Genomic DNA, 27,212 nt, shown 5'->3' with positions numbered 1-27,212 from the left:
CCACTACTGAGTTTAAAATGTGCACTGTTGCTGTGTGACATGATAATCTGTCAATGTCTTCCCTCAATATGCTGCTCCTGAGGCAATTGATTCAGATGTAAATTTCTCTTCATTAAATAACCTTCTGCTTCTTTTGGGAAATAAGAATTTAAGTACAGTAAGCAATGTGAATAGCCTATGATGATAGTAGACAGAATTTGAGTGTAAAGTGGGATTAAAATCTGGGAGTTTCCAACTGTTGATGCTGTTTGTGCAGATAGCCCAGCTGCTTTAAGACAATCAAAAAATACTCTGTTGGGTCTGCATTCCACAAAAATACCATACTTGATGGGATTTTTACACCCATTTGCTTTAAAGTTTAAGCATTCACCTGTGTTCACTGCATTCATCATCCGTGGCAGCCACTACAGTGAGTGCCACTACTGTCAGGGTTGCCTGAAGGCCCAATTCCTTCAGTGACCTAACTATTTTTCCTCTGACAGTGCTTCTGGGGACATCATAAAGGTGCCACAGTTAGCCTCAGTAGGGAAGCTTTCCACTCAGCTCTCAAAGTGGCCTGTCATTCCAAGGTAGATTTTAGGGGAGGGGACGTTGGCACATTGGAGGCAAGTATAAACGCTCACAGACTTCAAAGAGAGACCTGGGAAGTCAGCTCTCCTTAATTTCGTTACTACTTTGTATAAAACAAAAAAAACCCAAAGAAAATATTCCAAATAATCCTTAATTTATCTTGTCAGTATGTGGGAAGGGGTCTGCCTCTGTGTTATCTGTGTTTAAAAAGCCCTCTAATTCCAAAACCTAAGAGAGAACTGTTGAGAACACATTATTTGCAGAAAAAAATAAAGGCACTTAAAAACCCCCATGTTACAAGTGAAAACTGAGCACTGCCAATTTGGCATTGCTTATAGATTTGCAGGAAAAATAACCAATTAAACAGACAAAAACTTGGAATTAAGCTATTGTTATTAAATCATCATAATTTTCATATAATGATAAGTTTCAGTAGCCAGTCCACTTCTGAGAACAGAAAACCAGTGGGATAATGCCACAATAAAAGATAAGATACATGTGTTGACATACTATTCAGTGACTGGCTTCTCACTCCTCCAGGCTGCAAATTGTTGACTGAGTAGTGAGAGTAAGAAACTAATTGCCTTTGTCTTCTTGAAGCCTTACCACTGCAAAGTATCCTTCCTTCCATTATTTTAATTTTTTTTTTTCTCCTCATATTACTGATGGTATGGATAAATTAAGACTGTTTATCCATACTGATAGTATGGATAAATTGTGGATAAATTAAGATAAATTAAGACTGATGATGGCAGCTCAGGATTTAGGACCATTTTGAAACAATGCAATTCATTTCAGTGACTACCAAATGAAATATAAAAGGTTAAAACTGTAAAAGCTTATTTTTTTTTGTGAAACAAATTTAGAGGCTTATATATAAACTTGTTGGTTTCATCTATTCCTGCATAAAATAGGCACTGCCAGTGTACAACTATAGGTTTTTACTCCCAGTTCACAACCACATGGGGGACTGTACAGGTCTAGTACTGTGAGTTAAAAAAATGGCAGCTCCAGTGACAAAAACAACAACAAAAAAGGCTAGGCTGTTTCCCAAGAGCTGTAAAGGAGTGTGATAAGACAAGTTCTGTGCTCAGTATAACATTACATTGGGATTTTTTTTCTTTTTTTTCCTTTTTATCTTCATAAAAAAATCGCAGCCTAACAGGGAAATCCTGAATCAATGATACCTAGAAAGATCGTGTTAGTGAATTAACACTTGAAGGAGAGGATAACCTGGTGGTATAATTCTGAATTCCAGAATGCCTGGATGACACCTGTGTAAGCTGCACAAATTAGACGGTGCCACTTTGAGATGTAGCTCCTGCTCATGATGAAGTTTTCATGAGAGACCTAAATTCAGCGGCTTCATGTATTTTTACATGAAGTAGACTTTATGTGAATAAATAAGGTATAATTCAAGGAAGGACTAGGTATGAAGACAACTCTTACTGGTTACACAGCCATGCTAGTGCTGGTAATCTTTGCTTGCCAAGTTTTGAATTAAGTAAAATGGAATGACTTCAGCAAAAATAAAGGCGGGATGCTTCCCTCTGTGTTATAGCTCAGCATAATTGAGACTCCGGATAAATGGGATAAACAGGATTAAGAAGTCTCAGACAGAGGAATGATGTCAATCCAGCTCTTGTATTTGGAGGTGGTTTCAGCATTAAGATACTATATAATAAGCACCTCCACCCTGTGACAAGTTAACAGAAGGACAACATGTAGTTACAGTCTGAGAACCTGTGGTAAACAGAGATCAACTGTTTTGAGTTGATCACATCAACTAATTTATTTCTGCTAAAAAATATAATATTACAAGGTCTGATAGCAATACTGAACATTTTCCAGGAAGCAGAATCTTGCAGCTACCTACACACATCCCCACAATGGCTGAATATGTCTCTTCTAAAATAAGAGTTTAAAGCGCTTCCTTATAACTTTTGAAGGTGCCTATCTGCTGTGGAAAGAGGGGGAAAATTAGATTAGGAACTGAAGATTTCCTTAGGCATCTTTCTAAGAGAATAGACACATCTTGTTTAAGCTGAACAGATAATGTTTATTTTCATGGGGGAAGGAAGAGAAAGAAAATAGATTTGTTGAATGAAGCTTACCATTTTCTTCACAAAGACAGGAATGAATATATTGACATTTCTTTGGCTTTCAAGAAGTGCAAAGTTTTCAGAAAGCACAGAAATTATTAGAAACTATTTAGCAAATTCTTTTTTATATTTTTTTCCCTCTTCATCCTTCTGTGGCTGAACTTTACAAAGAGCATGGCTGTTTCTTCTACTGCAGTAGGAGCCCTTATCAATTCATGATTAGTTTAGCCAAAAAAAAAAAAAAAGAAATGGAAGTGCATATAGTTCAATAAAAAGCATAAAGACTTGCACATGCAGCAGATACTCCATAAATGGGCTGCAAAGGAAAGTAGACCGTGAATCTTAATCTGTAAGTATAAACAGCCTTAGAAGGGTTCACTGAAGGGTATGCTTGTATTGCAAATGACAGTACAGATCAAAATAATGGGATCTCTCCTGTTCCCAGAAAGAGTGCAATGAACTGATTGGAATTTCACTTTGAGGTCACGTCTGGTCTCAGCTGTCTTCCTTAGTATGCGTATTATTCAATAACCACTGTGATGCTAGTGACAATATTCATCACTATTGCAAAATTCCCAGTGCAATCTCTGCTTGATGTCTGAAACTATGTGTGCATTCATTGACAGGGAAAAAAATATTTTAAAGCTTACTAGATTTACGCAGCACCCTTTAACCTGAAGGATTTCAATGAGTTTCAGAAATTATGTGCCTTTAGTGGACTGAAAATATAAATCACCACTGAGATGGTTTGCAACAGCTCAGGAGAATGCAAAACAAGCCAGCAGCTTGCTTGGTCATATACAGGGATAGTAGTAGCAGTTTATTCAGATGAAATATTTGTTACAAATGTTTTACAGTTTTTTTACAGCACTTCTACAAAAGGTAAAGTGAAAGTTTTCTATCCATGCTAAAGAAACAAAGGTTACTATTTCTTCCCGTAAGAACTCTATGGTATTCAATTAATTTACGTTTGAAGGATGAAAGCAACAGTCAGGTTTGTCTGAATGAGGATCCAGAGTTCCAGAAAGTCTGGAGATAAGATATAGTGTTCAGTTGTACGGATGCAATTCTACTGTATTAAATTAACTTCTCTCAATATTCATACTAATTTAAGAACATCAATATAATTCTTAAAACCTTATCAATCCCAGTTCTTCTAAGCTAGCTGCGTAGTTCTCTGACAATTCTTGTCCCTGCTCTTTAGCTACAAAGATGTCACCATCTTCAGTTCTGTGGAGTAGTACCAAAGTTGTAAATGATCTGGTTAAGGATGCTGTATCCTAATTCAAAAGAATTGTCCAATTTTGATCAACTTTAACATTATATCACTGCTATTACTGCAGATAGTGGGTTAAAAAGTCAAAAATTCAAAGTTAACTCTAGACTAGCACTTTTAAATAGATGTCAAGTACTGGGAAAAAAAAAAAAAGTATTCTGGATCAAAGGACTAAATGTACATGTCCTTTAGATATTGCTATGGATTAAATTCATCATTAGAATTAAGGTCACACTTAACTGTTCTGGTACATTACACTCCAGTCTTTTGGTGTTTAAGTGTGCCTTTGCCTGTCCCTCAGCTGAAGCCAAAAACTAACCCTCCTCCTTTATAAAGAGCATTTTAAGCAGTCTTTGTCCTAGCATTTAGGTACAATAATGATTGGCTTTAAAAGCATATGATTATACTACTGTTTTGGAATTACCTGGTTTAGGAATGTATTTAACTTTTTGTTTGTTTGTTTTGGGTTTTTTTTTAGCCCTCACTGTAAATTGTATATTAAGTGAAAAAATGATAATGTTTAGAGATATCAGTCATCCTCTACTGATCTGCAAAATGTATGGTCTGAAACTCATTTTGGAATCCAGCACTATGCTGCTCCTTTGCTGCAAACCAAAGCCAGCATTATAACCAGACATGGTTCACTGAATTACCTTTAATGCTGCTATTCAAATTTGCCGAGTCCAAATTACCAAAACAGTTATAGTAAAATGTGTATATAGGCTTGATCAGAAGCTGTTGAAACCACCAACAAACATGGAAAAAAAAAATCTGCAGAGGGCAGGGACCAGGGATTAGCCCCAAATACTTAACTTGTAGAAACTGCAGGTGATAAATACTAGCAGCAGATAGTAAAATCATAAATTCACATAAATTGAAAAAGATCTTTAAGATCATTGAGTCCAACTGTAAAATGAGGGACAATAGCTACAAGTTTTGGCTTGGAATGTTTTGGCTTGGTATTAGGAAAACCTTCATTACTACGAGAGTAATAGAGCCCCCCCCCCCAGCCCAAGCTGTGGAGACCACATTGCCCCAAAGAGTTGTGGGCTTCCTATCACTGGAGTTTTGCAAGGCTGAGCTAAATAAAGCTACAGCTGTCCCTTCCTGTACTTCTTGAAATCTACACAGGACTGAACATACTAAGATTTCTGCTATACTGGACTACATCCTTCTTTTGACCCTAACATATGTGGCTCTGCTTATCAAATGGCCAACCACTTCTGATAGCCAGCATGGTAGAAGGGGCTCATGTCCCAAGCAATTCCTCAGGTGATTGGTTCTAGCAGAGGATAGAGAAGAGAAGGAAAAAAAAGCAAGTCAAGCTACTGTTGTGTGAGTGGAGGTCTAAAAGGTCTAAAACAGTCTTCACTTCTGTGTGTCTCCTTGTCAAGAGTTATTTCACAGAGCTGAAGCCAAGCAACCAGCTAGCCTGCTTTCTCCCCTGGATGATGACAGAATGACATCAAGTAACACTAAGAGATCTAGCCACTTTCAAAATCACACATTACCGACTTCCCAGCAGGTGACCCAGTGCATCCTCCTGAGGAACATTTACACTCTACTTGTAGGTAACAAGTTTTCACAAATCTGAAGAAGAGCAAAATTAACTCATGGTACAGTTCAGATAAACAAAAATGCTACTGACAAACAGCTACTAATAGATAATGGTAACTGGACAGTACAGTGGGCTCTGATAGTACACTAGATTTTCTGTTCAATATGATATACTTTGAAAGCAAATTAATATAAGTGATAAATTTGTATTTTTAATGGACTGTGTTGTTATAGGTAACTGAAAGTAACTGACAGGTGAAACTGCGAAGTTATGGAGCAGTTGCATGCTAATACATACGGCACAATATAATAGCTAAATCACCAACTTTGTAGTGAGTTGAGGACTCTGAAGTGAGAGTCAGACTGGACAGAAAGAACAGTCTTACTGAGAACAACCTTAATCCTTAAAGTTTGTCTCTTCAGTATTGCCCAGCACTGAGGCACTGGGCCTTCTTCTTAGAGGTGGTTAATTTTCATGTGTCTTGTTGCCAAGAAAATGGAAAATAAGGTTGCAAAATAAGTAAGGCTGGATTATGGAAATTAGAAGAAGCAGAACTGATTTGTTCACTACCTATCAGAAAGAAGGAAGTTTTTCTCAGCCAGTTTATGTTAAGATAGTAAGAGCTTGCCAACACCTTCAGATGAAACACAGAAATCCTAGATATATAATGATATGATACATACTATAAATTCACCTACACTATTAATTTTGTTGCCAGCTATTTGCATCTGTGCATTTTACATCTCCCAGCTTCTGTCAATCCACAGAAGAACTTTTCTAAAAAGGGCTGGATTGCAAACTATTTAAATAGTGTTGTAGATTTAACATTGGTAGTTTAGAGGAAGTCTGACTCTCACAGACAAAACAAAGCAGGGGACTGTTTTAGCCATTTGCAGAGAGCACTAAACCATTTTACTAAAATCAATAGTAGAGGATATAGTACCAAGTTTTTGTTCTGATATCTCTTCCCTTCCCTCATTCCCTTGAAAGTACTATAGTGAACAGTTTACTATCTTGTTGAAGTACAATACTGTAATAGTAAGTAATATGTCAAAGTGATGTTTTCAAGCACAGTAATGTTAGGATTTTATATCAGACCACAGGTTTCAGAATAATCAATGTATATTTATAATGACTTAATTACAGTGATGAGGTATGTCTTTGCTGCCATGAGGAAAACTGAAAGGAAGAATATAGTTTCAATTATATGTAGCATTACCCAGCTTAGTGCAGTCACTTGGAGTCTGTTATTAGCAAAACTGATCTTACCTCAGTGAAAATAGCTTTTTCAATAAGAGACTCAGAAGACATACAGTGCATTGCAACAGGTTTAGGGACTCGTTGAAGGAGTCATCCTTCCTGAAGCAATAATCAAGGTTTTAACTACCTGTGATTTGCCTGAAACTCACTTGGAGTGCCAGAGAAACATAGTTCAAATCTTTCTGATATGCTGCTACAACCTGAAACTCAACCTTTGCTTTTAACTTACAGCAGACCTACAAAAAAGTGATAACAAAGTTCTAGTCTTGGGCCATAATATTGATATTCCTCCTGAAATTCTTTACAGCTGCTTTCTGAAGTTGAAAATCCAAGTCACACTTGAAAAACACCCTATTAACAACACACCACACCAAAAAAGACAACAAAGTTAAATGAATTTCTGTTGTTTATTCAGGTGATTGTATTGAGGATTTGAGATCCACAACTTTTATCTGTGACAGCCTGAAGTTCTGTAGCAAAGAAAGTGTTTATGAAAGATGTTTTGTATGGATGCAGTTATCCATATCACTTAGCTGCCTGAACCAATTTAGAAGTGAATGAAACGGATGAAGGGAGAAAAGGTGTGTATTTTACTCTTGATGGTGGTCCTGTAAGAAAGAAGCTCCAAAAAATTTCTCACTATTCCAGTGTTTGAATTCTGGTTGCTATCTAGTTCTCTGTTAGGAAGTTTAGGTTGTACACAGTGTGAATTAGAGGTCTCTAGAAAGAATTATTTAAGACAGAAAGGAAAAAAGAAAGGTTCATGGTGATTTCCATGGCACTTGAGCATTAAGTCCATGGTTAGTCTGTGTAACACAGGCAGCAGTTCTGGATGGTTAGCTGTCTCCTGCACAAGGCTGTCAACCATTCACCTACTCATAGATACTACTTTGCTTCTGCAGACAGAAAAAAAGTGCTCAATGCTGTACTCAACTGTGATGAAAACACTTCCTTGCAATGTGAGTGTAGTGGGTTTGCATGGCAAGATTTTGTTACTGGCAGGGACTACAGGGCTGGCTTCTGTGAGAAGCTGCTAGAAGCTTCCCTTATGCCCAGTAGAGCCAATGTGAACTGGTTCCAAGATGGACCTTCTGCTGGCCAAGGCTGAGCCCATCAGCAATGGTGGCAGTGCCACTGGGATAATATATTGGTTTTGGTTGAAACATACACCCTGTGGGAAGCTTGAGCTGGGGCAGGGCTTGTGACCCCACGGTGGACCTATGCTTGAGCAGTTTGTGAAGAGCTGCAGCCTGTGGAAAAGACTCACACTCAGAAGTTCATGGAGGACTGTCTCCTGTGGACTCCACACTGGAGCAGAGGAAGAGTGTGAGGAGTCCTCCCCTGAGGAGGAAGGGGCAGCACAAATAATGTGTGATGACCTGACCACAAGCCCCAGTCCCTGTCCCCTGTGCTGCTGGGGGTAGTAGGTAGAGGAAATCAGGAGTAAAGTTAAGCCGAGGAAGAAGGAGGGGGTGTGGGGAAGGTGTTTTTAAGATTTGGATTTATTTCTTATTATTCTATTCTGATTTAACTGGTAATAAATTAAGCTCATTTCCCCAACTCTATTCTGCTTATAACGGTGATTGGTGAGTGATCTCTCCTGGTCCTCATCTAGGCCCGTGAGATTTTTGTTTCATTTTCTCTCCCTCCATCAGCTGAGAAGTGATGGGGCAGCTTTGGTGGGCACCTGGTGTCCAGCCAGGGCCAAAGCACGACAGTGGAAGATACAATTTCAAAGCAATCTACCTGACTGAGTGTAGCAGGGACTTGAACAATGCCATTGGTTAATGAGAAACTTAACATGACGCAGCAGTGTGTGCTCAAAGCCCAGAAAGCCAACCGTATCCTGGGCTGCATCAAAAGGAGCGTGACCAGCAGGTCAAGGGAGGTGATCCTGCCCTTCTACTCTGCTCTCATGAGACCTCACTTGGAGTATTGTGTGCAGTTCTGGTGTCCTCAACATAAAAAGGACATGGAGCTGTTGGAACAAGTCCAGAGGAGGACCACGAGGATGATCAGGGCACTGGAGGACCTCCCGTATGAAGACAGGCTGAGGAAGTTGGGGCTGTTCAGGCTGGAGAAGAGAAGGCTGCGTGGAGACCTCATAGCAGCCTTCCAGTATCTGAAGGGGGCTATAGGGATGCTGGGGAGGGACTCTTCATTAGGGACTGTAGTGATAGGACAAGGGGTAATGGGTTAAAACTTAAGCAGGGAAAGTTTAGACTGGATATAAGCAAAATGTTCTTTCCTGTGAGGGTAGTGGGGCATGGAATGCGTTGCCCAGAGAAGTTGTGAGTGCTCCATCCCTGGCGGTGTTCGAGGTGGGTGACATTGGGTGACACTGTTTAGTGTGTGGTGTCCCTCCCCATGGCAGGGGGGTTGTACCTAGATGATCTTAAGGTCCTTTCCAGCCCTACCTATTCTATGATTCTATGATTTCCCGAGCACTCCTTAGTATTTCCCAGTACTCCTAAGGAGTGCTCTGCAGTACAGTGGCTGTCCTGGAGGGTTTCTCTGTCATCTTTAAAATCAAGTTTGATTAAATTACTATAAAGCCAGGCAAGGCTACGTTGATCATGCAGACTGACTTCCTGTGTAATATTCTTTAGGGAAGTTCCCTGATAGATAATTTCAGCGTAGGACAGTAAAGCGAATCTCATTCTGATGTAAATAATTATGCATTCATTGAGCAAGTGTGCAGGGAGGGACACTCTAGGGAGATGTCAGTAGAGTTTAGCAGCAGAGTTAAATACCAATGCCAAATTGCCAACAATTTTTGTTTTCTACGAATACTGAGGTAGTTTTGTATTACTTTCTTTGCAGAAACAGCCAGTATAAACATCCTAGAACACTCTCTGCTCACATATCTCTTCTTTCTTTTAAAGGATAGGCTCTTGTATAGATCTACATTAACATAATGTTAAGAATTTCACTAAAACATGAACATCAATAAAATGTAGTAGTGAACTAAATGTGTAAAGCAAACATTTTACCTTGATGTGCAAATGTGACTGCCACACTAAAAAATGTGACTGTCTAAGATCTGAGAAAGAAGGAGGCCGAAAGCTAGACTGTCTCTGAATTGGTCTGTAAACATCAGTATCATAATGATTGTTCTCTGGTTTTGTTTCTTCTTTTTCTGCCACTTATGTTACAGCCATCCTAAGGTCTGAAAGAGACCTGTGCATTTTATCCACCTTCTTTTTCTTGTTTCCAGCTTACCAATCTTTCATTATTTCAATACCATTCATGCTAAAATGGAGGACACAAGTTCTTCCACTAAATTGAAGAAGAAATAAAACTGGCCTGTCACAGGGTGTGTTACATGACTTTTGCAAGTCGTACCCAACCTGCATTAAAGCACATGTTGCCACTTGCTTGTTCTATTCCTTTTCCATTTATAAAACTGCTGGAAAAAAGGTTTTTATTGCCTGTATTTTAGATTGATGGAGACTTCAGCTGCATTTTTAAGAACGAGTCTGTTTTGACAAACTGAAATACTAAAAAATGTATTAAGGGATTATAATTTAAGAACTTGTATCACCTTTATGTAGTAACATTAAGTTGAAGTGCTTTTTTCTCTTTAAACAGAGATGAGCAAAACAGAGAACAGAAATAGACATCATGTAAGATTATTTCCCCTTCTTTTTCTGATTTTCCTACCTGCATATCACCTACCTCAAATTCTCATCAATCACCGTTTAAAAAAGATACGAAAATTTCATGCTTTAATGTTTCTACTTACTGTGTAATGAAGTAATCAAACAACAGTCTTGCTTGCTTTCAAATTTGCAGCAGTTTATTATCACTTCTCTGCTCAGGAGGTTTGAAAAGATGCTGAATATTTACTCCAATAGCTGTAATACTAGCCGAAAGCTTTGAAAACTCTGGTAATTTTCTACTTTGCTGGAGACTTGCTGTGTTTGGATTTTTTTGGGGGGATAGGAAGACTGGAAGCAGAATCTAAGCTTGTCTGATACTTGATACAGTTAAAGCTTTAGAAATGTACTGGGAAAATTGTATGGTAGTCATAATGTTATATACAGATTTGAAATGTGTGCTTTAGGATCAGTTTTCTTTCCTCTAAGGATTTGTGTTACTTCTCTATTTAGGATACAGTATGTTCTTGAAAAGACAGCAAGCATTTGGTCCAATAGTTGTTGTACTAGCCTACAGCTTTGAAATCTCAGATAATTCCATGCTTTGCTGTAGACTTACCGTATAACCTTGGAGAAGTCATTTTGCCTGTCTACTGCGATTCTACATCTCTAAAATGAAAATGACAGTAGTATTTCTCTATCAGTGGGGTGTTGTAAGGGGTGCAGTTTTCACAGGGATGAAAAACTACATCAGTGTTGTAAGTACCTTTAGAATGATAGATAATTTTTAATTAAGAAAGACATTTTGGATATACACTGAAAAAGGAGGGTGCCTTTATCATTGCTGAATTTGTCAGCCTCAAAAGAAGGCAGCACAAATCCAGCTAACGTCATGGCACCTGAAAAATGAAAGGAGCAATGTAATTCCTGGAAGCCCCAGAATGATGCATGCATATTGACACAGTGCAAATCAGTAAGGCAATAAATACTAATGTCACACAAAGAGCATCAGAACAAACAAATGAAGCTTCAGTATTATGGAACCTTATCACAACACTTTTCTCATGTTAATGCATTTTGCATGCAGCAGAAATTATACTTCTGAGAAGAGCCACTCTTCTGTGTTCTCTAAAGATTATTCCTTTACTCAGTGTTGAATCATGCATATCCCTTCCTGAAATCATTTTAATCTTCCCTCTCAAGCTCAGCTGCATTGAAATGTATATTCTGTATGAATGCTGCTTTGGTGTAGCAATTACTCCATTTTGATTAGAGACGTGCTTATGAGTTCTCCACAAACTAAAGTCTATTTTAAATAGAATTCATGTTTGATACAGACCTGTCACTTCCTATAAGACAGAAGTCTCCTGAGGTTTTTGATATCTTTTATCCCTGGTGAGCTAGATATAGAGAATGGCTTTTTTGATTTTAGATCTAACTGAAGGGGGCAGGGGGGGCAGGGGTGAGAAGAGAGAGAGACAAAAATATTCCAAAGCTTTATAATTTTATACTAAAATACTGAAGAGTAAGGATTTATTCTGGGACTAATTTTTCCTAATGAACATGATCAGCGATGATGAATAGCAATTCTGTGCTGTGATAAATAGGAAGTAAAGATAGTATTTAAGCATTTAAAGACTCTGCTGAACAGAATATCTTACAGTAAGTAAAAAAAAGAACTGGTTCCGGCCTTATGCAGAAAGTAGAGGGAAGTCTCTCCTCCCTACCAAAGTTTTTCAGATGATCAAGTTCATTTCCATGGCACGGCAGCAAGGCAGCAATGTTCTTTTTCTGTATATAATCATCTAAGCAGCAGAGAACAACACAGTTTGGTTCAGTCTTTCTCTAACTCTGTCTTCTTTTTTTTTTTTTTTTGTCAGAAATAAGCAGCATGAAATTCAGAATATAAAATCAAATGTGAGGGAATCCTGCTTCTTAGAAAAGGAGCCAAGAGGAGACAGGGAATGAATAATAAGCAAGTTATAAAAAGATAATGTGAAGATTCTTACTGCTTATGTGTTTCTTTAAATGATCTCTATTTGTTGCCAATAAAAAAAAAGAAAAAAAGGAAAGACACAATCTACTTCACATCAGAATGGAATGATATAAACAAGAAGCAGGTGTGCTAATTTGTTTTTACATATCCTTTAATTTCTCTTTCGCTGATACTGCCGGGTCATGTCTAGTGAGTTAACAAATGGGAAAGAAACTGATAAAGCAAAAGAAATCACTGAATTGGAATTACACAAATGAAGCATAATTTTTTTTTTTTTTTAATATGTTCTTGCAAAGTAAATGTGCTTTTACTGTAGTGCTTGCTGTGGCCAGTGACCTTTCTCTACTGTCCCATCATGAAGCATTTGATTGACAGGTTTTATTTGCAGGAATGTTCTTACAGAGGCAGAGCTGAGTATCCTTGCCCACGAAGACTTGTTGAATGGTTCATATTGAAGATCTCTCTGTCAGAATTTAAACTTTTCACACAAAAAAATCTCAAAAAACATGTTTGTGAATAAATGCTAAGTAGAAATTAACCTCTTTTGTTTAGAATGAAAATACTTAAAAGAATTATCTAAAAAAAAAATCTCATACAGGGATAAACAAATTTAGCACACGATTAACATTTCTCCACACAAACAGTATTCAAACAAAAATCAGTTGCAAAAAAATGCCCATGAAGAATCAAACCCAATTTACAAATAATTTGCAAGTAATCAAAATGACTAAATTTATGGAATAAACTGATCCCTAGTAATAGCCTATTTCTAATTTGGAATGACACCAGCTGTCAGCAATGTGCTGAGAATTCAGATTTTGGTGTGGAAACTCTTTTCATCCATCACAGTCTGACATGAGAGGGTTGGAAGATAAAGGGACAAAAAGTAAATAAATTCTGCTTGTTGCCCAAGGCAAGATATAGTTTGTTACTCAGCTTGTTACAGTATGCTTCACTTTTAATGAACTTTTTAATGAAATCCACTTATTTAATTGGCTATTTTTTTATTTCATGAAAGAAAAACATGTTTGAATGCCTCTGAGTTTGGGAAGTCCCAGTATGAATGCAATGTGAAGAATGAGACTGCTGAGTTTGTTGAGATCTTGCAATACATTGTTAACTCAGAGGTTAAGGTGGTTTTTAACATGCACTCTTTAAACTCTACAAAGACTAAATAAAGGAACAGTTAGCATTGTTCTTCTAATCAATAAATGAAACCAAAGAAGCTGTGTCCAAAGGCTATAAAAAGGTTTTAAAAAAACAAACCAAAACCAAAACCAAACCAAGATTGATTTTGATTTAAGATGACAGGGGAAGGTTTAGAATAGGTATTAGAAAGAGGTTCTCTACTGTGATAGTGATGAGACACTGGTACAGGTTGCCCAGAGAAGCTGTGGCTGCCCCATCCCTGGCAGTGTTCAAGGTCAGACTGGACGGGGCTTGAAGCAACCTGGGCTAGTGGAACATGTCCCTGCCCATGGCAAGGGGGTTGGAACCAGATAAGCTTTAACGTCCCTTCCAAGCCAAAATATTCTATGATTCTATCATTATGATTCTATGGTTTAGTTGCCATTGAGTGAAAGACTTGAAAGACAACACGGACCATAAGCAGAAAAATGTGAAACCTCAAACAGCTGCATGTGCTCTGACACCTGGAGAGTAACAGGAGTATGAGGCTTCAGAAGAATCTCCACCTCCTATAAATAACTCCATCAATCAACTTTATCTGGTTGCTCAGGTAGGATTAGATGAGAGAATCTGGGAGAGTATTTTTGCAACTGTGAAGTTGGGAGAGGAGGGAGAAACCAACCTTCGCAAAACTTGCTTCTATTTGGCCAGTCGTCCTGATGGTGGCACTCTTCACTCTCAGATCCACTCACTCATTCACTCACACCTGCCACGTAAAGAAAATAAATAGGATTGATTTAACTTTCAGGAATAGGTAATTTAAAGCTTACCCCATTTTTTACATGCCTGGCTCAAAAAAAAAAAACAAAAAAAAAAAACCAACCCAGCTGTAAAAATGTGCTAGTTTAAAAAACAATGATTTTTAATAATGACAGAGCAAACTCATGTCATTCCAATCTCAAATGTTCTTCAGTCTAAAAGGACCTCTCTTCACTTCCTCTATATTTTTCTCCTCCCACTGTGAATGACTGAGAGAACTATTTTTCCTCCTCAGTACTTTTATTTGATTTTTTTCACTCTCCTTTTCATCAAGCTTAAATGTCTGCAATATTCATGAATTCAGCAGCAGCCCAGGAGTGGGTGTAGGGTGTTGTTTTCCTACTGTTTCTCCTGCTGGCCCCCTGCTCAACTAGAGAGCATAACCACATTTGAGAATTTAACAGGCTTTAAGCTGGGGATGGGAGGGGGGGGTAGCGGAGATAGGGGGAGAATTGTTGTTTTTTTGTGTTGCTGCTTTTCTAGGGGTGGAACATGCTGGTTATGGTGGTGGTGTACTTTATACCTACGCCTGAAGGAAGAAGTGCTCTGAACATGTTAGGTTTTTACCAATGCTTACATTGCTACATTAATACCTTCCCATATTAGGGCAAAACTTCACCTGATATACATGGGTCTGGAAGTTGCTGTCAAAAATATCTGTGAACAATTTGAAGGATAGCCCCAAATTGCTGTCAGAATATTGGAAAGTGCATGTTTCTGTGTACATGTTTCCATTTACATGGTGGAAATGAGTATGTTGAAATTTACATATATATTGGAATTTCACAGAGAAATTAAACCTGTTCTTAGACAGCAGTTCAGTTCATTCCTCTACAAACCCTTGTGCAGATCAGCCAAACAATTTGTCTTGTCAAATGATTTAGATTAAACAGATACAACCAGCCCAAGTATGCCTAGACATGTATTTTAGCCTGAAATAAAACAGGTAAGTTCTTCCCCTTCCCTTTTCTTCCCTTCCCTCTACTCTTCCTCTATCATAACATTAAAAAAGGGGGGAAAGTAGAGTAGTTTTTAGTCTGACAGCAGTGAGCTAGTGAAAAGATGTTTCCTTTATTTGATAGCAGTATTCAACAGCCTCCCTCAGGTTTAGAGAACGCTTGTGCTCACTGTACAAACAAGGCAGGAGAAAGCAAACCTTGGTCTCCCAGCAGCCTTATAGTCTTAAAAGGTGCGGTAGATGGATAGATAAGAAATATAGCTACAATATTGAAGTAAATAAAGGCAAGAACTGATATAACTATTAATTATATGTTGTTGGGGATTTTTTTTTTTTTTCATTTAGAGAGAGGGTAATGGAGAGTTTAATTAGAAAAAAGAAATAAAGAAGGCAATTACTGTTACAGCCCATCACTTTCCTCAACATGATTAACAGCTAGAATTCTGTAGGCCTTAGGGCAGAGTTGAGTCTTGAAAGAGAGATCATTTTCCTAGACCACATCAGGGGAAAAAAAAAAAAAAATCATACTTTTAAGTCATATCCTGCACAGATAATACAGTCAAAGAAAAATGACAGTATTAGAAATATTTATCAGTTGGAACAGTATTACATTTGTGAATACTGTTGCAAGTAAATTCGGTATCTGTAACCTTAGGGAATATAGGATATTTATGATAAAAACTGGCAAAAGGTAAAGGTAGCTGAATTTTAGCAAGTAAAGATTGTTACAACATTTTCTAAGATGAATGACTAGCATGGGAACAAAGCATGCCAATCGAGCAAAATGATATAAAAAAAAAATAGCTTACAGGATTTAAAAATTACAGAGCCGTTAATTTTAAGTATATTAAAGGAAGAGAGAACATGCGACTGTATCAGAAAGCAGCCACTGAAATGAGAAAGGTAAAATCCAGTTTGGAGAAAGGAAAACATGAAGGACAAATTCAAAGCAAGCAGGGGTAGGTGTCAGCTGAGAAGGTAAAAAGGAAGAAAGGGATGAATGGCCATCTATGTTCTGCTTATCATCAGAGAAGGTTCTTAAGTCTTGGATTAGGCACAGAAGGAACTCATACTGATGAAGACTGAACAGAAACATGAGGTAATGATGTTAAAAGCTGAAGGACAGCTATGAAACACTGAAGTGTGTTAATCACCATGAAGTGTTGTGCGCTCACTGTGGTGAAACACTGCAGACTAGGTGAAAAGCCAGACTAGGTGAAAATCCAGCAAGGGTCACTCAAAGTGTGTGAAATATGGGAATATGTTTCGTTAGCTTGTTTCATTTTTCCTTTCAATTTTCTTTTTTAATGAGATTTCTTTTTTTTTGTTTTTGTTTTTTTTGAGACTGGGGGCATTTTTCACTATCTGCCCTGATGTCATGAAGGTACCTTTGTGGAAAGCATTCACTGTACATCTCTTACAAAGGCTGCATGCCGTGTTATTGAAAAGAAGTTATTACTGCTTTTAGATACACAAAATGAACTGCTAGACTGATTTCTGATGATCACAATGGGTCTTACATGGCTCCCTAATGAAAGGCAGGGCTCCTTCTTGCCATCACTGGTAGATGGCAAAAGGACAAAGGAAAACTACGTGACAGTTGTTACAGGCTTGGTCTAGTGTATCAAATACACTTTTTAAAGTTTTGTTTGCAATACTTTTCATTACTTTACATGTGCTGAAATGATGTATGCTAATAAGAGTATACATCATTAATAGTTCCTTATCTAAATGTTATTTGAACAAATGATCATTATTTTAGCTGTCCTTGATGTGCCAAAGAACAACACAATGACATTCTTTAAAATAATTCCTGCGCAGTATTCTAAATACAGTTTAAAATAGTTGTATAAAGAACAGTCATTTCCGCATATCCAGAGACTAATAACACTGCTGCCATCCTCTGCTTTTCATTCATGTACACTCATTTTATACTCCTGCACATCCCTCCCTGCATCTGCCTGTGCGTGGTTTTGAAGAATAAAAATGGAAAAGTCTGCAATCAGTATCAAATATTACTTAATTGCTGAGAAGTAGGTAACTATGTGTGTGTGTGTGTGTGTGTGTGGCTAGTTGCAGAAATGATGTAATTGTCTAGGAGGCTGATAACATGGCAGCTAGAGAGTGCTTTCATATTCCCTTGATGGTATCCAGCTGTACTATTTGCAAACCTCCTCCTGTGTTTGCATTTGTGTGTGTGTGTGTATGCACAGCTGGTTAGCGAAAAACACAGACTGTTACGTGTGTGTATATACATAAAGAGTAATCTAATCTTACTTCAGAAGATGTTTCTTCATCTTGATAAAAAAGAATATAACTCACCAGTCTTGGCAGAGCTGTTTGAAGATATCTTAGAATGACATAACAGAACCATGAGAAAATGTGACGAGATCTGGAGTCCAGAAGCATAAAAGCAGCGTGCACAGTACCTGCCTCCTCCATGCTCCTTTGCATTTTCTGACTCCCTTGTTTGAGAACTGTAATTGTACACACACACACACAAACACACACACACACACAGAGTACTTGCTGTCCTCACTCTGTTTATCTTAGAAGCTGAAAGGAAACTGTTGATGTGCAATACCTTATCTAAGAAAATGATAAAGAATATCTCACTTCTGGCTGAAATATACCCTCATGAAAACTATCCAGCCTTAGTTCAACCTGATCTCTGCAAAAGATTACCAGTGAGAGATTTCTGGTGTCAGTAGAACAGAAAGTACACACTAAGATGCAATTTTTTGTGGGGGAAATGTAAGGTTCATCTTTTATTTTTTTAATTTGTAGTGTGGGTTCAGTAGCAGATAGAAACAGTGATTGCTGATACATAGTTACTCACCTTTCCAGTAGATGGTAGTACAGATGTGCTGAAAAGAGTATTACATTTGTGACTGAAACAAGCCGTATGCAGACATTTTCAAATAGTGAATAAGGAGGAGGCTTTAGCTGTACCAGATCGAAAAACTAAGTCATGTGAAACTGCCACTGGGAAAAAATGAACACCAGGACCTTTTCTACTCTAGCCACTGATCTTTGCAAGCTACTGGAAGTTTTATTTTGATAGAAAACTTGGTTGAAATGCAAATATTTGAGAGGGATCTCTGCGAACCATTGACACTCCTGTTTATGTACTGCTGTATAACCTGGTGCTAGTGCACGCCGGTCCCACCAAAGTCAAAAGTCTGTGGCTGTATTAGTCTGCATTGTACACTGCATGTATTCATGCTTTTAATCAGGCTTGACTTAGCTATCTTGGTAGAGGCAGAGATAAAAATCCTTTGTATGACCAGCTTTACAGATTTTCCCTCACAGCTTTGTTATGCATATGTGTGCTGATTTCATCAGCAATAAATAAACATGCATCTGATAACAAATACAGTTCATTAATTAAAATACAGTTCTAAATATAATTAAAAACCATAAGCAGTATAAATTTGAGAGATTTCTTAGAATAACAGTTTGACTTGTATGTTTTCTAATTTTAAATTTTTTTTTACAATATTATAACTCTAACAAAACATAAGAATGACTGAAGGAAGATCAATGGATCATAATTTACCTGATAACCAAGTCAGAACTTATTGAAGCCATTTTAATAGTGACATAAATGTATGTCATGGTTTAAGCACTTAAACTGTGACAACATTAAAAAAACAGATGTCAAAAACTGTCAGTTATGTAGCACATAAATTTCTAATTTTTTCCTAATGGGGAATATGAACATATGGACTATTAATACCTACAGATTATTTTCATAAATCCCATCTATACAGAAGTTCTTTGGGAAGTTTTTTTGCCCCTATGTTTAATACTAGTTAATTTCAGAGTTACATACACGTAACTAGATACACTAAAAAATTAACTTTCTGGCCACTTATTACCAGCAACAGCTGATGTTAGTCAATGTTGCAGTCATCCTACTTTTGAAGCCCTACAGCATTAACATAAAACCTAATTAAGGATATACATAAATCTAAGACTTGCAAGAGAGATAGCAAGGAGTATAAAAACATTCATTATCAGTTTTATTAGTGTTGTCTGATATATAGTAATGATTGCCACTGAGGAGACTCCTATGTGGGATTCACACCTGAGAGAAGAGCCGGAGATTCATTTTAAATGACACACTCAAAAAATCAAGATTAGTAGCAAGGCAGAAGGGGAGCAATTATGCTGAAGACCACGGATGCTGCTCCCATAATCTGTTTCCAGCAAAAATAGTAGAGTTACAGCAATAAGAACAACTACCTTCTGGGTGATGTCAAAAGAGAAATTGTCTTGACAAATGAGGGTGATTTTAAATGGGAGTTTTTTCTGACCTACAATACAAGGAAAGGTTATGCTAATGTGTTAAGGCACAGGCCTTTACTAATGGGTGAGCTGTAGACAAGGCAGTACAGCTTAAGACAAGAGTCAGGTTTTTGTACTTCTTTCTCCCTGAGTGACTGAGAAACACTCATTATCCTGTCCTAGGTTATCCTATTATAAAGGCTCTTAGCTTATTAGAAATGTTCTCTGATATAAGTGTTGCAAACAGTGATCTTGGAGAAGAAAGTGTGAAGTTAGCATCTGCCACAAACAGGACAAACTACCTCTGTTTTAAAATTAAGGACAGCAGTTGTCTTGTTTGAGCCACGTTCTGTTCTCATGATCAGTCATCTATCAGTCTAAGCAAGCTATAAATCTGTTTTTTTTTTCCCCAAAATACATATTTTGCTGTTTAAAGCCAAATTTGGACCTGAATCACTCTACTTTTTTTTCCTATGAACAGTGAACTGAAAAAATATTAATCTTTTTTAAGCACCTTGAAGCCCATTTCTCTTTTTAACTAATGAACTATGTAAAGGAGCCTCAGTTGCCTCAGGGAAGCTTGTCAAACCCATCACAAGGAGCCCTTATAAAGCCTAAAGGACATGTATCAAAATGTATAAAACTTGTCGTAGCATATCATTATTACTTTTTTGGAGGCTTGTTACAACAATTACGAATGATTAAGCCATATTTTTAAAAGAAATAAAAAAAAAAAAAGCATTTCTATGTCCAATAGAACTAAGGAAAGTAATTTTTCCATGTTTTGGGATGGGGTTTTGTTTTTGATTGTCTGGTTTAGTGTGATAGAAAATTAAACCTTCATTGAAGATTTTCCTGCCATAAAGGTGTTTATAGGAGGCCTCTCCAGGCAGGATCCTTTGGTGTCCAATATTGTGTTTATGTGCAGTCTCCCTCTGTAGGTTGTCTGCAGCTATTAAACTCTACCCCATGTAATTATTTCTGAGACCTCTACCTTCCACCAAAATCTGTTGCAATGAACCATGCAGAAATTATCAAAAGCTATTGAGGGACATTGGAGGCACAGAAATTGATGTAACTGCAGGCTGATGATGACTGTGAGGAATGCAGCTGAAAAAGGTACTGCCCTAACCTTACCTATTTTGTTTATTGTCCTGAGTGTTTCTTCTCTCACTTATTTTCATTTCAGACTTAATACAAGCGTGAGCATGATTACGTAGAGGAATGCCCACCTGGCATAAGGATGGGAAAGATAGTTTGGCTCAAGGGACAAACCCAGACTTAACAGATCACTGCAATGTCAAATACAGGTGTGCCTTTTTCTCTGGTCTCCACAAATCTTGTACAGTAAGTAGTCCCATTCTCAACAGAAACAGATATAGAGTATTCTTGGGTAGACTCTGGAAAGATGAGATTTGAAAACTTTGTCATGAGGAGGGAACTGTACTCTGGTCCTTAACTGCTCAGCTAATGCATAAAAAGCATGTTAGTTTTATATCCTGAAGCCAGCCTTGCCAGTGTGCTGACTGTTTTGAATCTCAAACAGAAATGTTTAACTGTCCCTCTGCACTGTAGGTTTCCTTTTGTGTTTTTTTTGTTGTTATTGTTTTTTAATTGTACATAAGCCTAAGATAAATTTGATTCCTGTCTACAGTGTGTTTTGGAGCACCAGGCAGCAATCTCTAAACCCATTGTGACCAAATCAGCGGCAGTAAAGCTCATCAGCTCAACCATAATAAGCTGAGACAAAGTACTGCACCAATAGAGCGCTGATGCTTTCAAGACAAACCAGCAGCTATTGCACAGGAATGCACCTTACCATGTGGAAGGTATTCGTGCTAGTTTGCATAATCTTGCTTTTCTAGGATGATTTCACAAATTTGCTTGGCAATAGGTATCACTCTCGCTAGCAGAGGAAGGTTATCAGCACCACCATTGCCAGTGGACATCTTTGTGTTAGCTTGCTTCTTGTGCAATCCAGCTAAACTTCAGCTAACCATCCAAACTGAAACAGATTTCAATTCACATTTTAAATAGTACTTGGAAATCTTAAAAAATGAGATAGAATTAATAGAAAGGCTTGGTAAAACTCTAATGTCTCTCAGTAACCTGATAGCGTACATAAATTTTGCTATATAAGCTTTCGGAGTGAAATGTTAAAGAAAACTAGGTTGTCTAGAACTTATCAGTGTAAATTAGTTCTACATAATAGACACTGCAGTTATATTCTGATATAATTATAGGCCACCTTTTTAGCTCTGCCAGTTTTTTTGGTCTTCAGGAATAACCACACTGGCTAGCAATCACCAATACAATGGAATAACAAGTATATAAGCCATCTTTCACAAAGACAGTATTTTTTAAAGTGTTTATGCAAAACAAATTGCTGTTCTGCTCCATCTTTTGTACCTTTTTGTAATGAAAACCACTGCCTTAAGTTATTTTCTTAAATCACATCTTTTATTATCCATGTTTTATGCCAAATTTCCTTTTTTTTTTGTAATAGCTATTTATCATAGCGAAACCAAAACAGAAATATACTTCAGTGTTTTTATGTTTTTATAGTAGGAGGCTTCAATAGAGGAGGATTGATACATCAAAGTCTTATCCCATGATAACAGATGTATTTAAATATTTACCTTCATTTTTTGTCCTCTACAGTTAATACAATATTTCCCTAGCACAGTCTGCTAAATGTATTTTCCCCTTTTTAATTCTTTTAAAATTGTGATTTGAAGATACATTCCTAAAGCTGTGAATAGTTATTAACATTTCTTTAAAAGCTTCAATATTTGAATGGCCAAATTCCAGCCTGAGTAATTACATTCTGCCTACTTAAATTCCCCACACAGTTTCAATTAGATAAGTTATTCTTCTGCTCTTTATGTCCTAAAACCGTTCTGCAGCATTGCTGCCACTATTAAATGGCTGCTGAATTTTGCTCCAGAGGTGTCTGAACTGATCCCTATATACAAAACACAATATATAAAACAAACAGATTTTTTTGCTAGATGAAAATTGGTAAATACAAGTTTTATGATGGTTAAGTATTATGTTTGAATGCCCATGTTTATACTTATTTTAAGGGTAATGATAATGAAACATTTCCCAGTGTCCTATTAATAAAGCTCTAGAAAGAACAAGAGGACTTGTCTTCCATACGTGTTCAGAGCATTTCGAGGGACTATCATCAAGAATAATGCTATTAAATTGTAGGCACTTTGCCATATAGGTGTAAGAATGACCCCACCAAAGAGGTAAAGGAACTGTGGGCTAGATTTTGTAGACACTTACAGTAGCCTCAGAAAGGAACCCAATATATGTGTCAGGCATACTATGGAGGACTCTTCCCCATATGCTTTTGCAAATTGTGCTAGGGCCTTTAAAAGCAAACACTTTTAGAAGACTTTCCCCATATACTGCAACCTCAGCCTGAAACTATCCAGTTGCATGTAATTTTACTTTACCAAGCAAATCTCTTTCTACTTTCTTTCTACTGTAGTTAAACCTGTAAGATTCTCTTCCTCGAAGAAATAGGTATAAAAGATTTGAAGCAGCAAAGGGCACTACCTGCATCATTTAAGAACAGCTTTAGTGTGGTCCCAGGCTGGCAGTGTGCAATGCATTAAAGATATTTTTTCCTACCCAGACCTATATTTCTGCTCTTTACAAGGGACCTGTTCAGATTACAGTGGTTACTGTAACTTCAGGGTAATCTGATGCTGCTGGGAGGTTGTGTGGGAAATCCCTGTGTAACTGCACATCAATAATTAAGCCAAATTCCAGAACAGGCTTTTGAATTGAGGCCTTTGTAAATGAAATCCTCCCTCCTTCCTTCATAAAAGATTTCTGTAGATAAATCTTCAAATAGGCCAAAGACAGGTAGGCCCCAGGTTTATAAAACCTATGTATAAACTGAAATTATTTCTGGGGTCAATTAAAAATTCATGTTTAAATATAGAATCTGTTAAAGTTAAAGGTATGCTTAAACATTTATAAATTTGAATGCCTCTGTGACTAAACAAAGACTCTTCTGGTTTCCTGGAGTAGGTGACATACGCTTATACCTTAGAATGGGCTTTTCTCTTTTTCTATTTTTTGCTCTTCTGTCCTGCAGAAGACAACCTGTTCCCTAGAAGAAGGATAAATTCTTTTCTTTTTCTTATCTGCAGTACTTTTTTTTTTTTTTTCTTTTCTTGGGGTGATGGGGTTAATATAATGCTTTTGCCTTTTCTTGATGAACTAACAAGGTTTAGGGCCATCACCTGAAAGAGATTCTAGCGATTATGCACTTTGAGATTTCTGCTTTTCTTTTTTTTCCTATTTCCTTGAATTCCTCCTCCACCCCAACTTCAATCTTCATCCGCATACTTTCTGTATCTGTGAATCCTCCCTCCATAAAGTCCAATCTTTTCTCTGTATTCTGTTTCAGATAGTGAATCTCTTCTCTTTCTTATCGATCACCATTCTTTGTCCTTTTCAGTTCCTTTTCAGACGCAGGCTTTTCCTTGTCACAGCAGTGTGGGAGATGCTGCTTACCAATCTCTGTGATTATAATGAGCTGCATTTCAGGATATAGACCTGAGTTTAAACATTACTTTCTTGTGCTGAAGAGCTGAGCAAATGAGGAAACAGTACTCAACCATGGGTAGTTGCTAAACAGTTCTCCACCAACACCATCTAAACCACAGATGTTGAGAATGGTATTGCAGAAAATGTGTGGGCTACAGAGTCTTGGTACACCAAAAGCACTTACAGCAAATCAAGTGAGGACAGGGCAGTTTTTGAATCAGCACAATATTCAACTTGTAGTGCAAATCTGCAACAAAACTAGTAGTGCAAATCTGCAACAAAACTAGTAGTTTACTAGGACTATGTCAAGTAGCAAAGGTCAATGTTTTAAATTAACTCTGACCAAAGCATACCAGTTAATCTTAAAAATCAAGGTTTCTGTAGAGTCTGTCTCTACTAACAGAACCACTCACAGCTTCTTATGATTTGCACTCACCAGAGGAAGAGCACAGTGTTAAGTGTCTCATGGTTCTGCTACTGCAAAAACTGACAGCATCAGTCCCATGTGCCTCATGTTCTGTGTTCAGCCATGCATGTGGGCTTTACTTAAAACAGTAGCTCTTTTTAATGTTTGTTAACTAAATTTCTTAATTTCAAAGAAAACAGTCTCAAATATTGGTAATTTCCCTGACAGAAAAAAAAACCACCAAAAATAAAATTAAAAAAAACTAAAAAACAAACAAAAAAAAACACCACAAACGAACAAACCCAAACCCCAAAGAAAACCATCTAACACCTCATTTCTGGAGTTTCGATGCTGTTAAAAAAATGAACATTTTCCTTGTTCGTAAGGAAGACAACACACTTAGTATAATGCCAGTGGTAAAGAATGCTCCTCATTTATGAGACCTGTCCCACTACTTATCACATTTCTTACAACATTACCAAAGTAAAAGCTGTACTGTTAAGCCAGCTGAGAAAAAAAAAAGGCTCTTATAGAAAGATCTTATTTTTCAGGCAGCCTTCCATACAGATCATATCTGCTCAAGATGAATTTGGAATGGAAATCTTCACACAGCAGTTTACGGAAACTATTCAGACATTTTTCTCATCTTCCAGATTTTCATTGTACTTGAGTTACTTAATTACATATAAACAGTTTCACTGTACTTTCTAATTAGTATAATATCTGGAATAATTGTAAGGTCATAATTTCAAAGAAAATACCCTCAACATTGCAGAAGCCTCAAACTGAAAACCCTGTATTTTTTCATGTATAAAGATAAGCACTAAAATGCATTAGCTATTATTGAACACTGAATAATTATATTTGCATTTTATATTCAATTTGATTTTTAAAAATGATAATACTTCACCACATTTACTATATATTACTTAAGAAGCCATTATCTACAGTTTGAAATAATGGAGAAGACTCTGGATCTTTGTATAATTTGGCAATGTATTCTGCATTTTTCTAAAAACCTGCAAAAGAAAGCCTTTCCATTCCAGATTAAAGGGAAAATAGCGTTCTCCTAATGATTGCAAGAAAAAGGAAGTTTCAATTTTTAAAGAAAATGCTCCAGAATCTCATCTATTTATATATCTACTTTTAATTATATGATTCTTCAAATGTATCAGATATATAAGAATATGTGCATCATTACTATTAATATATTTCCACCATATATCCATTGATAAGTACAGTATTGCACAGAAGCACATAATTGAATCTTAAAAGGAATTAAAACTATGAAGTTTAATATTCTGAGTTTTGGCCATGATATTGAAGGTTACACTGGCTTCAGTGTAACTGAAGTGACACTGACTGTCAGTGTATTTCCTACATTTAAAATATAATTTGATTTTTAAATCCAGATTTATTTTTATTTATGTGAATGTTACCACACTGATAGTGAGAAATACACAATTCTTGCAAGTGTTGTGTCACAAACCAAAATATAATTTACATTAGTTTACTTTATTAGTTCTAACTTTATGGGGAACATTAAGAAGGACTGTGATTGAAAAGCCCCTAAATATTTCTTGAACAGGGCCCTACCAATGTTCTTCAGGGTGAGGCTGAAATTGTAGTTGCAGTTGTTCACTGCAGTGTTCCCTGTAGTTTTCTACTGTGGCATACTTTTTCTATCCTATAATACTTTTTTTGGCAGATTACTGTAACATAATTGGGATGTTGGATTGATTTAACCTTCTTACTGCCTAGTCAAACGTGAACATTGTATGAATTGCAATAGGGAAGAACATACAATGGAAAGTAATAATGGACAAAATTAAATGCTTTGTTTACTTACACATTTTGGGATTATCATTTTCTAATTAAGACTTATATGTTGGGGTGTGTATGTATATACACTTGTACATGCACACACATGTATGTATGCCACCAGTTTTCCTTCAGAAATAGGTCTGGGAGTGAATGAAATAGAAGGACCTACGTCTGAAATGCTTCAAAGTTTGAACAAACCTCAGACTTTGATCTTGGTTGTGACTGATACTGTCAGCGCAGAACCAGTGGTGGTTAATCTGTCATTTTCTCAAGAACACCTGCTTGCTCATTTTCATCAAGCTTCCTTCTAGTCTTACTCCCTGAACACCGGGCAACAGCTCACTGACTATAAAGGAAAATGCTCTAAGGTGATTACTGACCTATATGCTTAGTTATCTATTTTTGCATTCATATTATTAATTAATAAATGAAAGAAATATTTTTGGCATACAATATGCTGTTCATTGTTTAGGTGGACAGTGTGTATCGTGATGATAAGCTTGGTTTCACTGTTCTATATTGCTTATAGACACAGACCTTGATAATCTCTTCTGAATTTACTCAGTTTGGTGGGGCCCTCAAATTCATATGGAAAAGACTCGAAAGCAGTATTGTAGGATAAAAGGAAAATGCCATTACAGCAAGAGTCAGGCCACACTAAGCCGCTTTTAAGTATGGGGTTTGTGGCTGGCAGTTGTCCAGCACCGGACAGTTATGTCCATGTTTAGCATTTTGCTTACAGTCATCTCGTAATTAAGTTATATCAATGCCATCTCATACAAATTGTCTACATAAGAAAGAAGCCATTCAAATGCATTGTATATCCATGTATGAATTTCAGAATCAGTTAATAT

The sequence above is a fragment of the Pezoporus occidentalis genome, unplaced genomic scaffold (assembly GCF_034315485.1).
Source record: "Pezoporus occidentalis ecotype Australia unplaced genomic scaffold, CSIRO_AGI_Poc_V1 ctg51, whole genome shotgun sequence".
In the NCBI taxonomy this organism is placed as follows: domain Eukaryota; kingdom Metazoa; phylum Chordata; class Aves; order Psittaciformes; family Psittacidae; genus Pezoporus; species Pezoporus occidentalis.
This window is presented reverse-complemented; position numbering follows the sequence as displayed.